At 35.8% G+C, this 12757-nt stretch overlaps 1 protein-coding gene and 1 non-coding gene across 2 annotated transcripts in view; one reads left to right on the top strand and one right to left on the bottom strand.

The window, feature by feature from the left end:
- Positions 1-12757, bottom strand: part of LOC113237481 (protein muscleblind) — a 392439-nt gene that overhangs the window by 245049 nt on the left and 134633 nt on the right. The window lies entirely within an intron of this gene.
- On the top strand, positions 10441-10512 carry Trnap-agg. The gene has a single exon. It is a non-coding gene; the product is annotated as a tRNA-Pro (tRNA).

Below are 12757 nucleotides of genomic sequence, written 5' to 3'. Positions count from 1 at the left end.
CGTAAACTGAAGCCACGAATTTTTCTGTCAAATCTCTCCGGAGTCCGCGACTCGAGATGTTCACAAAGAAAATATAAAAGAAACATCATTACGAGTTGTTTATGCGCTTTGCATAAATACAAATGAATGGTACTAAAGCTCGGTTAAAACTGTAGTGTAAAACTTTTGCAATTATTGTAATTATGAGTCGACCGAGAAGCATCCAGTCTCGACACGACGTCATATTTCCTACTAAACGCAAGGAGTTCGCAACATTGTTATAAATAGAACCATTTGTAATATTTATCATGAATTACTTTTGTTTCGATTTCTTGGGAATTGAAATGGCTTCATGGACCTGTCACGGTGTGATAAATTTATTGCGCACTTTCTATAATGGAGCGTCGATTTTGTTATTAAAATTGTTTAACTTTGATATTGTTTGTGAAGCTTACGCGATTAATGCATTAAATTAATTGACAATGAAACATATACGGGTAATGTGAATCACTCATCTTAAAAAAGCGTCATTTAAATCTCCCCTTGCTGTAACACGAGAGGGTAAGGGCTCGTTCGTCAAACGACTCGATGAATGCAATCAGTTAGAGTGTATTCTGCGCTTAACAACCCTGTAACGTGTAAGCGAATGAATATTGCCGTCGTTATGCCGCTTTCCATTAACTATTTTTAGGTACTTTTTTAATGCTCTCTGGGAAAATGGGAACCGTTACTTAGTTTCCACCTATTCCACCTTTCACTAATTGCTGCCATTGATGTTATAGTTTGTTTTAAAACATAACGGAGGTTTAATTAACTTCTTTCCGGGTAATGTATGATGGGGAACGTTGATCAGTAGATAGATCTCATACTTAAAGTATATCTTGTTTACTTTATCAGTGGATAAATGTAGTTAGTTATTTAGTTATATAATTGTATTAAGTATTAACTTACTTTTTTTCAAGACTAAAATTCTTGTTCTGCGGTGTGAATTAATTAAGGAAATGAAAATATGAACTAAACCGATGTGTAAGAATCGCGAAAACCTAAAAACTCGATATGTGAAGTAATATTTCCTGCCTATAAATTTATAAAGCAATGAGATTAAGCTATGAGTTTGTTCGTCAGTACAAATTACGAATGCATAGTTTTCAAATTTTTACGTGAAGCCATTGACGTGGATTTAATTAATTTAAATCAATGCGAGAATTTTTAAACGGAGCTGAAACGATTAACACCTTTCTTTTTCAGGTGCTGTGGGTATGTATGAGAATATATGTATAACAGATTCCTTTCGCAACAAGCAAAATACTCACAAAACCCAACCGGGTGTAGAACTACTTTCACCTCCAGGAAGTTTACTAGCAACAGCAACCAAAGCCTTTTTTTCGGACACTGGAAGCACAAGAGCCACTGTCATTGCTAAACCCACTACCATGGTGTCGAGGTGCGAGTTAAAGAGACTATGTCATGTAAGGATGTTGGCTGCTATTTAGAGGTATCTGTTACTTAGTTTGGGATAAAATCTGCTTGCCATCATACATTTATTTAGATACTGTGAACCTTTTTCTCGCAGTTGTTGTGAACGGAGCCTCGGCTTTGATTTAAATTCGCTCAATGCCAGAGACACCATAGGTTCTAGATCAATCGCTACCACTTCGTTTATCTGGTGCGTCATAAATGCGTGATATTTAATCACTATGACAATTATAAATAAAAGTAGTTGCGAGTCACAAAGAGCAAAGATTTCACACATATTGATGTAACGACTGAAGAGAATCTTCTGGTGTGTCGTATATTGCTACTCAGAATTTTAGTGTGTCCATAGTGAATTCAAAATCTGAATTTAACTCAGAGATTCATACGCATATTTATTGCGACTGATGTACCAGTGCCGCATTGTACGTTGTACATTGTACGTACATCGATAACACACTAAATATGATATTTTCATAATTAGCCGTTCTTAAATAATTGTGAATAAAATCTTTATAAAGGTTTGTTAGTGAAAATTTAAAAGTACGTATTCGTTAAAAGACTTTTAAATATGAAAACGTTCATTAAACACTAAAACAAATCAGGTCTATAAAACGAATGCAAATCACCTTGATATATCATTTCCAAAGTACCAATACTGTTTTTATTCCGATGTTACCTGAAACAAAAAAGGCAAGTTCATTAAGACGCATAGCACTCATATAACAGTTCTATAGCGGTTGTATAACGGGTGAATAACACCATTCAGGAGTTGAGTGATGAAAGAAAAACATGGGGGAGGATTGTGCTTTTATTGAAACCAATCCGGGCACTTGCCGCGGCTGGTTGCCCCGAGCTGAATGCACGTAATTGCTCCGTCATTCAGATTTGATCGCAGTTTTGCTCGCTTGTCTTATTATCAGAATCCCTTGTTTTTTTTTGTATTCCTGACCATTCTATAACTTAAAATATTTTAGTGAATACTTATACTAGTTTTTACGAGGCTAATTATTGTAGGTAATGCATACGCGAATTTGAGGATGGTCTTTACTTGTCGTCTAGTTCATATCACCGAAATATAATTAATCCGAACTAAACATAGACAGGTAGTTTGGCTGCACTAGACAGGCAATAATGAAGATGGCGACTAACTTAATATACCTGAATTTTATTCTCGTTTTGAATATTCTGCATCAAAATTTCGCTTTACTTATTGAATGTATTTTATAAGGTGGCCACATTATTGAAATTAGTTTTTTATGATACCAAGGTATGGGATGAACAAGTCGTATGTCTGGTGGTAAGCGACACGTCAATCCATAACAGTTGCGGTGCCACTTAGAGCTTTACATCGCAAAGATGAGAGGTGAGAGATGTGACTGCCACTGCGCCCGTCATCCTGAGACATAAGTCCCATGTGGCTGTAATTTCACCAGCACCCTTATCTTTCAAAACCGGAACGCATTAATACTCACATTATTGCTTGGCACAGAAATAGGTAAGATGGCAGTAGTTCCCTGTACGAACTCTATCACAAGAAGCTCCACAGCTACTAAAAATCCATTGTTCTGAGCTGTTATTTGTTTCACTACCTTAAACATTAACTTGACGATATACAAACAACATAACCGTAATAACAAATTTTAATTTACTACATTAATATTTTGTAGTTTTTATTACTATCCGAAGAGTGAGCATAATATTATGAAGGTAAACGAAGTTGAGCGTTTTGTAAAGGCAGCCTTACCCAAGCTGACACGCTTTGTAGGCAACAAATTTCAGCATGTATTGTGAGGTAATGCTATTGAGTTTTCGTGTACCTTTAGTATAATCGTAAGATAGTATAGAAGTCGATAATTTAAAAGATTAATATTCGTGGATTGACTTCAGTAGACAAATATGTAATAAAAATTGTATGGAAATAATGTAAGTGATTTTGAAAATATGGAGCATTCTAATCCATATGAAGAGATAGTTAGAAAAGTTTTTTTTGAGGTTTCATTTTAATTTAAATTAAAATAAATGTGTCAGGATTTTTTTTACTCGCAATATATTTACTTTCCATAAATTGCTCACGAAAACGCTGACTAGAACATTTTTTAGGAAATTTTTCATCATGTTCCCTAAAATAATTTTAAGTGATGAAATTTTTTAATGTCTTAATTAAGTGAGGACGCCGTGCCGAATTTTGTATTTTAACCGAGGAGCGGATCGGCACCTACTTTGTTCTTTGAGGAAATATGATTTATTTCATTATAGCTACCAAAAATTACAATTAAAACGCCCGTAGGTCGTATAACTACGATACTAAAAATATATTTGCGATAAATTCCATTAACCTTTTCCTAGTAGTACTACGTACTTTTTTACTAAAAAAATCTTTTCCGTTAAACAAGTTTCTTCATTTTCGCAGATGGTTAGAATTTAAAGTCTTTACCTCAGAAAAATCGTAGTAATAATAAAGTTTTCGGAAATTGCTTTCGCCGACTCGATATGAAACGGACCAAAAGTGTAGTGTGTATAATAATATTATGACATTTTGTAGAAATTTTATGCTACGAACATCGCGAACGAAAAATCATGAGAATCATTAGAGCGGTACGTGACTAGCTGTTTCCGGCAGTGCCGTACCGCACAGATCCTATTTTCATTTCGGAAATCTCAAGAAGGAACGCTTCACGAAAAAAGACAAAATGAAAGAAGTGTCTGTGTTTTAATGGGTTAATTAGCCGACGATCCTCCGGCCGAGGCTTTAATTAAAATGAAAAATTTTCGTGACTAGACTCAGGAAATTAATTGCTCCCTTTTGTGAAACTATTCAGGTGAGAGCTGCAAACAGAGTGGTCGAATACCTATACATTTATTAATTGAATCGTTCAACATTGTTGGCCCAAAGTTAGCGTAGCATAAAATTAAAAGACATGAGGGGAAGCTCGTTAATTATAAACTTCCCGCTTAATGGGCTCCTCAAAAAATATAGATCATTTGATAAAGTTCCTAGTCGTAAAGCTGAATATATATTTTGGTATAACGACTCGGTATAACAAGTTTACCAGTTCATATTTCACGGTTATTAATAAACAATGGATTTATCTGCGTAGCTTACGAATTACGATGTACTTGTAAGGTTTACGAGAACAATCATGTTGCTGGTAGAATTGCAAGTGGAACATAAATCGCGGTGTCTTCTTCCAAGCTATATTTAGCAACAAATTGCGTTCTTAAACAGCAATAAAGTAAGTAAATTTAAATTACAAATAGCCAACGACAACAATGGGTTTGAGGGGCGGCGTTGACAACAGTAACTTATATAGTATGCACAAAATGTCACTAGTATATTTCTAACTGGTCAGACCGTACTATTTTTAGAACCCTTATACAGAGTGTAACGAAAAATCATATAGTTATATTTTGGGATACAAAAGTTTCCACGACATTACAAGTCTTTAGGCTGAAAGAGAAATTTAATTAGTAATATATGGACCTTCTATACATTTTTTATAGAAGAAGACATATATATGTTCCAATGACGAAAGATTTGTGCACCAGGTTTGATAATTTTGTGTGCCGGTGTCGACATATTTGTATACAAGCAATTTGTAACATTCCTGATAGGTATACTTTTTTGTTATGATATTAAGTGATGGGACGAATAAATCACGCTGCTGATGGTAAGCTACACGCCTAGCCATAACAATTGCAGTGCCACTCAGAGCTTTAAATCGCAAATATTTCAGGGGACATAAGTTGACAAATCCCATACGCCTGTAATTTCACTAGCACCCTTACACTTCAAAATCGGAATGCGACATTACTGTTTGGCGTCAGATTTAGGTAAGATGGCGGTACTTCCCTGTACTAACTCTTTTACACGGAGCGCTACTGTTACAAAATTTATACAAAAACTTATGTGACGAATTCAACTGTTTCCCAGCTTAAAGTTGAAAAAATATGATTAGGTTAAGTATACTATCCCTTCTGTTATATGTTCTGGTATGTAACGTATTTTTAAAATAGTGGGCTTAGTAGTTGAGAGGATGAATCAATTCTATTTAGTACTTTGCGTACCTGAGGATAAATGTTTAAAGATCCTTAGATGTCTATCTTAAATACTGAAATCAGTCATCGTGAAGCTGGATTAAAAAAAGCTATTGGCACGCAAAACCGACGTATCATGTACCGATTCAATATTGTCACGTGATTATTTAAACTTATACACAGCTCAGGGTCTTATTCCAAATCGAAATGACTTGCGCAGTATTGTTTGCTAAGCGACGATAATTCGCCCCCTAGGTTTAATAGCATAATTTTTACCTCAGTTTTTTCTTATCGGTTTCGGTGGCAATTTTTGTTATTTACCTACGTATTCGAGTGCATTATCGTGAAATATTAAATAATATTTCAAGGTAACTACCTTGAAATATTATTCTTCACTCGGATATTAAATAATATTTTACGATATCCAAGAACATTTAAAGAACAAAAATGCCACCGAAATTAGGTAGAGAAAATTAACCTGATAATTATCCAATATGACCACAACTGCTAAATATCAACTTTTCACGGTAGATGTTTAAAGATTCTTTAACGAAGATTCTGCTAACGAAATTAACTCGATAACTTTTGTATGATCAAAGATAGTTATTTCATACATACATAATCAGTATCGTGTAGTTTGTACTATTTAAATGATATCATGTGATAAACACACTTTTAACGTATGAACACATGTGGTTTTATTATACCATTATATTTATTTCAGAAGCAGTAGAGCTTCTTGTGGAAGAGTTCGTCCAGGGAAGTATTGCCACCTTGCCTATTTCTGCCGTTCAGCGGTAATGTAGCGGGTTTTGAAAGGTAACTGGCGCAGAGTCGAAGCATTGCCTAGCGTCATGTTTTTCAACTACAACGCCTGGGGACAACGCTCGCATTTGTGCGCCCGGATCACAGCGTGGTTGGCGTCTGACGCCTCACTACGCCCAAGTAACGCGTGTCGACGCGCGACTCTATATTTGCATAACACAGAATTGTACCTTAACAATAGAGATGAATATACTATAGGCGAAAAACATGACGCGTCGCGACGCTTCTACTCTGCGCCAGTGTGAGTTGAGCCTAAGGGTGCAGGTGAAATAACAGGCACATGAGACTTGTCAACTTATATCTCAAGGTGACGCACGTAGTGGCAGTGCTTTAGAATTTTGAGCTATAAAGCGTGAAACACAGTGACGACGGGTACGAGTCGGGCGCGGATCGGGTCGGGAACCACCACGAGCGGGAGCGGGACTCGACCTACACCAGTCCCGCGCCCGCTCGTGGTATGTCGTCGTCCTTATAAACACACGGAATTACACCCGCCGTGCTCCCGACCCAACATGCGCCCGACACACTCCCTCTGTCAGTGTGTTCCTCGCTTAAGACTTACAGGCGTGGCGCTTACGACTAGGCGCACGACTTATTAGTCCCGTCGTTTCGTATCATAAAAAAAATGTGATAAAAGTACTTTTGACATATGATCACATGAGGCTTTATTGCACCAAGAGTGCGAAATGTAGCATATTCTGAATACAGTGCACAGTCATGTACACAAGATACCTGACCCCCCAAGCCGACTTTGTCTATCTTTTGGTTCTGAGCACAAAAATGTGGACTAATTGTTAAACAAGCTTAATCTTTAACCTGTGAGTCGTAAAATTTATTTTGGTACGACTCCCTGGTCGTCTTATTAGTGAATGGCATTTTAAGAAAGTTTTTAAGCAAATTTGATCTTTAACGTATGGTTCTTACTTAAATATAGAACACAAATTTCAACCAGCTTTAGTAACGCCGTCGTGGCCAAACGGTATAAGAATTGCTTTGCAAATTGAGGCAAGCATGGTTCGAGTCAACTGTGGTTCCAGTCACTTTAAAAATAAAAAGTTGTTTAGCTATGACTATATGATATTGTTTTTTTTTTAACGTCTGGAGAGGTGTAAGGAATGTCTAAGTCTTAAAAAATAATTTTTAATTTTAATAATTCCGTTAAGTGCGGCATATTAAAACAAAAAAGAAAACTTTGAAAGTCACTAAAACCTTGAAAGTAATTAAAACTGAATATACAAATAGGAACGAAACGTGGAACAATGCGTAATCACAGAAGTCACGATCGTATGCAAACTGCAGAGCGATTTCGTGATTTGTTAATCTATCCATACCCACCGTACGCTTTATCAATAATATCTTACCACCCACCTTAGGCAACTTCTAGTGAAAAAATATTGTGATTTGTCAACGTTAACATTAAAAAGTGAAACAATGTTGTAAAAACAATACTCGTGGAATCGAACCACGGGTATTGTAACTGGCAGTCGATACAACAAGCTCGTCCAATTTACTTGGAAGTTAAATGACGAAATTTAGTATTGGTTTTAAAGATATTTTGATTATCTTCAAGCAACACTCCGCTGTATAGCTTACGGAATAATGTTGAAATTGCTTTAATTTTTTCTTTGTTCGATACGTAAGATGGCTCTCAGAACCAAAAGGTCGGTTTGGGCATGTTAGGGGGTCAGATATCTCATGTATATGACTGTACAATAGTTCAAAAATTATTAAATAGGAAGCGTCAATGCGGTCACTTTCAGCCTTTTTTAGTGTCCACGTTTATACATATCTATCACTATTAATATAACCTTTGTTTTTTCAATCGAATGGAATGGAATCGTTCGGCCATCGCCCGTCGTGGGAGCGACGGGCGATGGCCGACACACGTGCGAAAAACAAAAACAAATAAATAATTTTAATAGGCTCTGTAGTAATGCGAAAATATGCAACCACCTATTTAGTTTTAACGAGAATTTATAAATAGTTTAAAATAATGAGCACGTCATAAAGATAGCATGGTGAGCTTCTAGCCCTCTAGTTATAAATAAATTGAGTTGAATTCTCTCGTACAGCGTTATAACAAAATAGAAAGGTAACAATTTATATACATTATTATTATATATATAAAGCTACAAATCCTGACTCAATTAGAAAAATAGAACGCATACTTCCCGATATGGTGGAAAAAAGATATTTGTACCGTTGTACGCGGATAGGCTCCAAGGCAAAGAATCAAATATGAGAAGATCTGATTGTGGAAAATGTAAACGAGTGATCAACGGCTTGCAAAAACTATAATACATTTTGGGGGGAGATATTTGTGCACTTTTATGAGATACACCTTGGTCAATTTCTGCGGAAAGTAAAAAATGTTCGAAATTCAAATAAATAAGATGGCCGCCATACAAATTTCGAAACCTTCTATCACGGAAACTATTAGAGATAAGTAGGAGTGCTGGAAGGAATGTCATAGAGGGTAATAGTAGGTAGTGGTAGTGGTTAACTGCCTGTGTGAAAAAAATTCAAGGTGGCGAATCCAAAATGGCGGCCGAAGAAAAACTTGCTTCGATGCAGCTGAAAATTGGCATGCGAGGTTCTTTAGGAGTCCGTAATCATAATTTGGGGTTTAAAGTTTTTTTTGGCCATTTTTTAACATGGCTGCCATACAAGTGTTGTTTCCGTTAAAAATAGCTGCCGAAAGAGACTCGCTCTGTTTCAGCAGAAAATTGACATATGGAGGCCTCTAGAAGTGCCATATAATAATTTCTGCTTGAAATTGGTTTTTCGCCATTTTGAAATATGGCCGCCATACGAGCGTTTGTTGGCAGTAGAAAAAAAATTATTCTGATCCCTTTGAAAGTTGGCATGTGGGAGTTTCTAGGAGTGCTTGATAATAATTTGTGATCAACATTAGTTTATCGCCATTTTTCAATATGGCTGCCATAGAAGTGTTTTTTGGTGGCAGATAAAAATATGCTCTAATTCGATTAAAAATCGGCATGTGGGGGTCTCTATGGGTGTTTAATAATAACTTGCTGTCAAAATTTATTTTTCGCCATTTTTTAATATAGCTGCCATGCAAACTTTTTGGCGGCATATGGAAATTTTGCTCTAATTCAGTTGAAAATCGGCATGGGGGATCTCTATGGGTGTTTAATAATAATTTGCAATCAAAAATGAATGAAAAAAAAACGCAAAACAAAATGGCCGCCATTCCTACTCAAAGTCAAACAAAGAGAATTCTTTACTGAAATATGAATTTCAACTCCCAATTTGTCACCAGATACAAAGAAAGCCCTCGCGGGCCGCTAGTTTCCTAGTACTTCTGGTGCGCCCAAAGCAACAATCGGCGAGTACCTTACATAGGCAAATTCTTTCACCATGATGGCAAACACATCCCGTGCACAGTTCAGCATGGCGGTTACTTGTGGCGTGATCAGCGCGGCTAAGTTCCGGGCCGCTAGAATATAATGTATGCCATCGATAGGTACGACAAGAAAAATAATATGATGACAGCTGAAGTTAATAATCTCAGTACAGCGTACTAAAAAACCGACCTCAAAAGTCATCCATCCTCTAATTTGCCACTCTTGGAGAAAGGGTGGCAAATTAGGCATTCTAAGGTATCGGACAGAGTTCCAAATAAGACAGAATCACCAAAATCGGTTTACAAATGCCGGAGTTATAGCGTAACATACATACAAAAAATATACAGTCAAATTGAGAAACTCCTCCTTTTTTGAATTCGGTTAAAAACAACATAATTCTCTCAATTTCTGTATAAAAGTTGCTTTTTGGAGGAAAATCGTCTATCCATCCAGATCATACAGATCACTCCGTTCGATATATTATATGAAACGTTTCTTATCTACGACGTGATAGCGCTTATGACTACATATTCGAAGCGGCGCGGTTCTTATATAAGAACGTCTGATTCTGTGAGACGATAACTTTCACTAGAATAAGGTACGGATTTTGCTGTGTGTGAGTTTGGAGCTCGTATAGATAACTTGCGGTTACGTTACTCGTATTTTAAAATAGAATAGTGAATATAAACACTCCTTTCACTAATGCGTCTAAATTATCACCATGTTGCTATATTTAATTTCGTCAATGTAACTAACCGGCTCGTTGGTCTAGGGGTATGATTTTCGCTTAGGGTGCGAGAGGTCCCGGGTTCAAATCCCGGACGAGCCCAGTGATACCTTTTTCTGTAAGGATTTTATTTTTTTTTATTTAAACATTTACTTACGGACTTGAAACTTTTAAACAATAACAATTAGAAAAATCTAACTGCACGTGCACAATCAGTATTTTTTTTCATTTCCAAAAAGCTAGTATAGTAAGTAGTATCTTGTTTCTCTGTTTATGTTATGTAGTGATGAGTATTAGTACATTTATAATAAATATTCACTCGCTGTTGCTTAGTAAATATTAATTAGTTGTTTATGTGATTTGTTGTTGTTAACTAACTTCAAAAAAGGAGAGGTTCTTAATTCGACTGTATTTTTTTGTATGTATGTTACGTTATAACTTTTATTTGAAAACGGATTTCGATAATTATTTTTTTGTTGGCAAGAAGGTGCCTCACCAGTGGTCCCATTTAAATTTAAAAAATACATTCCACCTCTAAGGGTGGTAAACTAGGGAATGAATCCCGTATGGCGCACTTTCCGGTAATCGATTTTAATAAAACTTGGTAAATAATTGTAATTCCACGAACTTTTGAGGTCCGTTTTTTTAGTACTCTGTATTGAGAAGATTAGTTTAATTAACTGTCCTGATAATTGGTGTGATGTAGTGATACCTACCTCTCAATTAATTGAGAGGCAATCCTGGCAGGGTCGCCATGTAGTAATTAGTGAGCACTTAAATGAAAGACAAGTTTACTCTTTCACGTTTGGATGTATATTAAAACAAAAACAAAGGTTACATGATTGGATGAATAATAGAGCACCATATTAAGAAGTGCTTAGTCCAATTAATTGAAAGGTAGGTATCACTACATCACATAATCTTTAAACGTCAAAACCGTTAGTGTATCTTATAAGCCATAAAGACATTCTATTTTTGTTATAGTATCCTTCGAAACTATATGACAGACTACATCTATTAACGCTTGTAAAAAGAAACTACTATAAGATTGCTTATAAAGCGATAGTGGCGCTGTCTGTTATTGCCAGACAATATGTTTCGAAACATTGATAAATAAAAAAGGTGGGAAAAACTATAATGTGTAGCAATGCTTTGTTTTTAACCGACTTCAATAGGAATTTCTCAATTCGACTGTGATTTTGTTGTGTGTATAATACGCGAGTTCTACGATATTTATGAACCGATTTCGAGGATTCTTTTTTGTTGGAAAGGAAGTACCTCAGTAGAGGTCCCATTTAAAAATATTCCATTTATAAGAGTGACAAATTAGGGGATGGATTCATTTTATTGGATTACACCCACGTTCCATTTACCAATTTCAATAAAATATGGCAAGTAGATGTGATTCCACAAACTTTTAAGGTCTTTTTTTTTTACAAGAATGTTACATTTATGAATGTTATTGTGACTGTTGCAAACTCTTCTGCATTTTAAATTATTTTTTATATTTTTTTGATTGACGTGGGATTTGCTATTTGTTTTTTTTTGGTTTTACGTGTTGAATTTGTGAATTAGCAATAAAAGAAGCTTTGAAAACTAAGTTATAAGTAGTTTGTGGTTGTAAGTGTTGTTGGTAGATTGATAAATATTTATCAATCTTAAAATCATACATTCCACTAGTTTTGTATCCTTCTGTGACCAATAATGATATTTATACACGTAAAAGTACCTGAATCTCACAGAACAAAAAATACAGTAGAAGTCATTGACTTACAAATAAATGGACGACCACGAAAACCACGAAAAAAATGTCCCAAGTCAACCTATTCGAAATTTAAATTGTAATGTCATCGCAGTATCGCGCTGTCAGTCGAACAAATGAAGACTAAAGCGGAGTTTGGAGCTCTGTATACGATTTTAGCGCCTTACAAGTGCGGACACTTTTTAGCGCGGACCCGACGTCCATATAATTGTAAGTCACTGGTAAAAGTGGTTAGTTCACGTCTGACGCGTGCCAACTATAGGTCTCAAAAGATCTATCTGAGCACAGTCCGTCATTTTCGCTTTGTACGGTATGGTACGGTATGGTTGTGTCATTCTTTCGTGAAAATTCTCTAAAATTCTAGAAAAATGCCTTGTAGTCCAGTTTCGAAGTATAAAAATGATAGCCGGACCAAAAATATTACCCGTGGTGGTAATATTATTGGTATCATCAGAAAGTCTTATTTTAATAAATTTTAAATTTTGTGTTTATCGAAATATTTTTTTGTTACAAGAAACGAATGTGAAGCTATACCGCAGCAATATGGTAGCTTCTTTGGAGAACTAAATTAATAGCTCCAATTCG

This window comes from Hyposmocoma kahamanoa, unplaced genomic scaffold (genome assembly GCF_003589595.1).
Source record: "Hyposmocoma kahamanoa isolate Upper Pololo Valley unplaced genomic scaffold, ASM358959v1 102, whole genome shotgun sequence".
In the NCBI taxonomy this organism is placed as follows: domain Eukaryota; kingdom Metazoa; phylum Arthropoda; class Insecta; order Lepidoptera; family Cosmopterigidae; genus Hyposmocoma; species Hyposmocoma kahamanoa.
The sequence above is the reverse complement of the archived record's forward strand: the minus strand, read 5'-3'. Positions and strand labels throughout refer to the sequence as shown.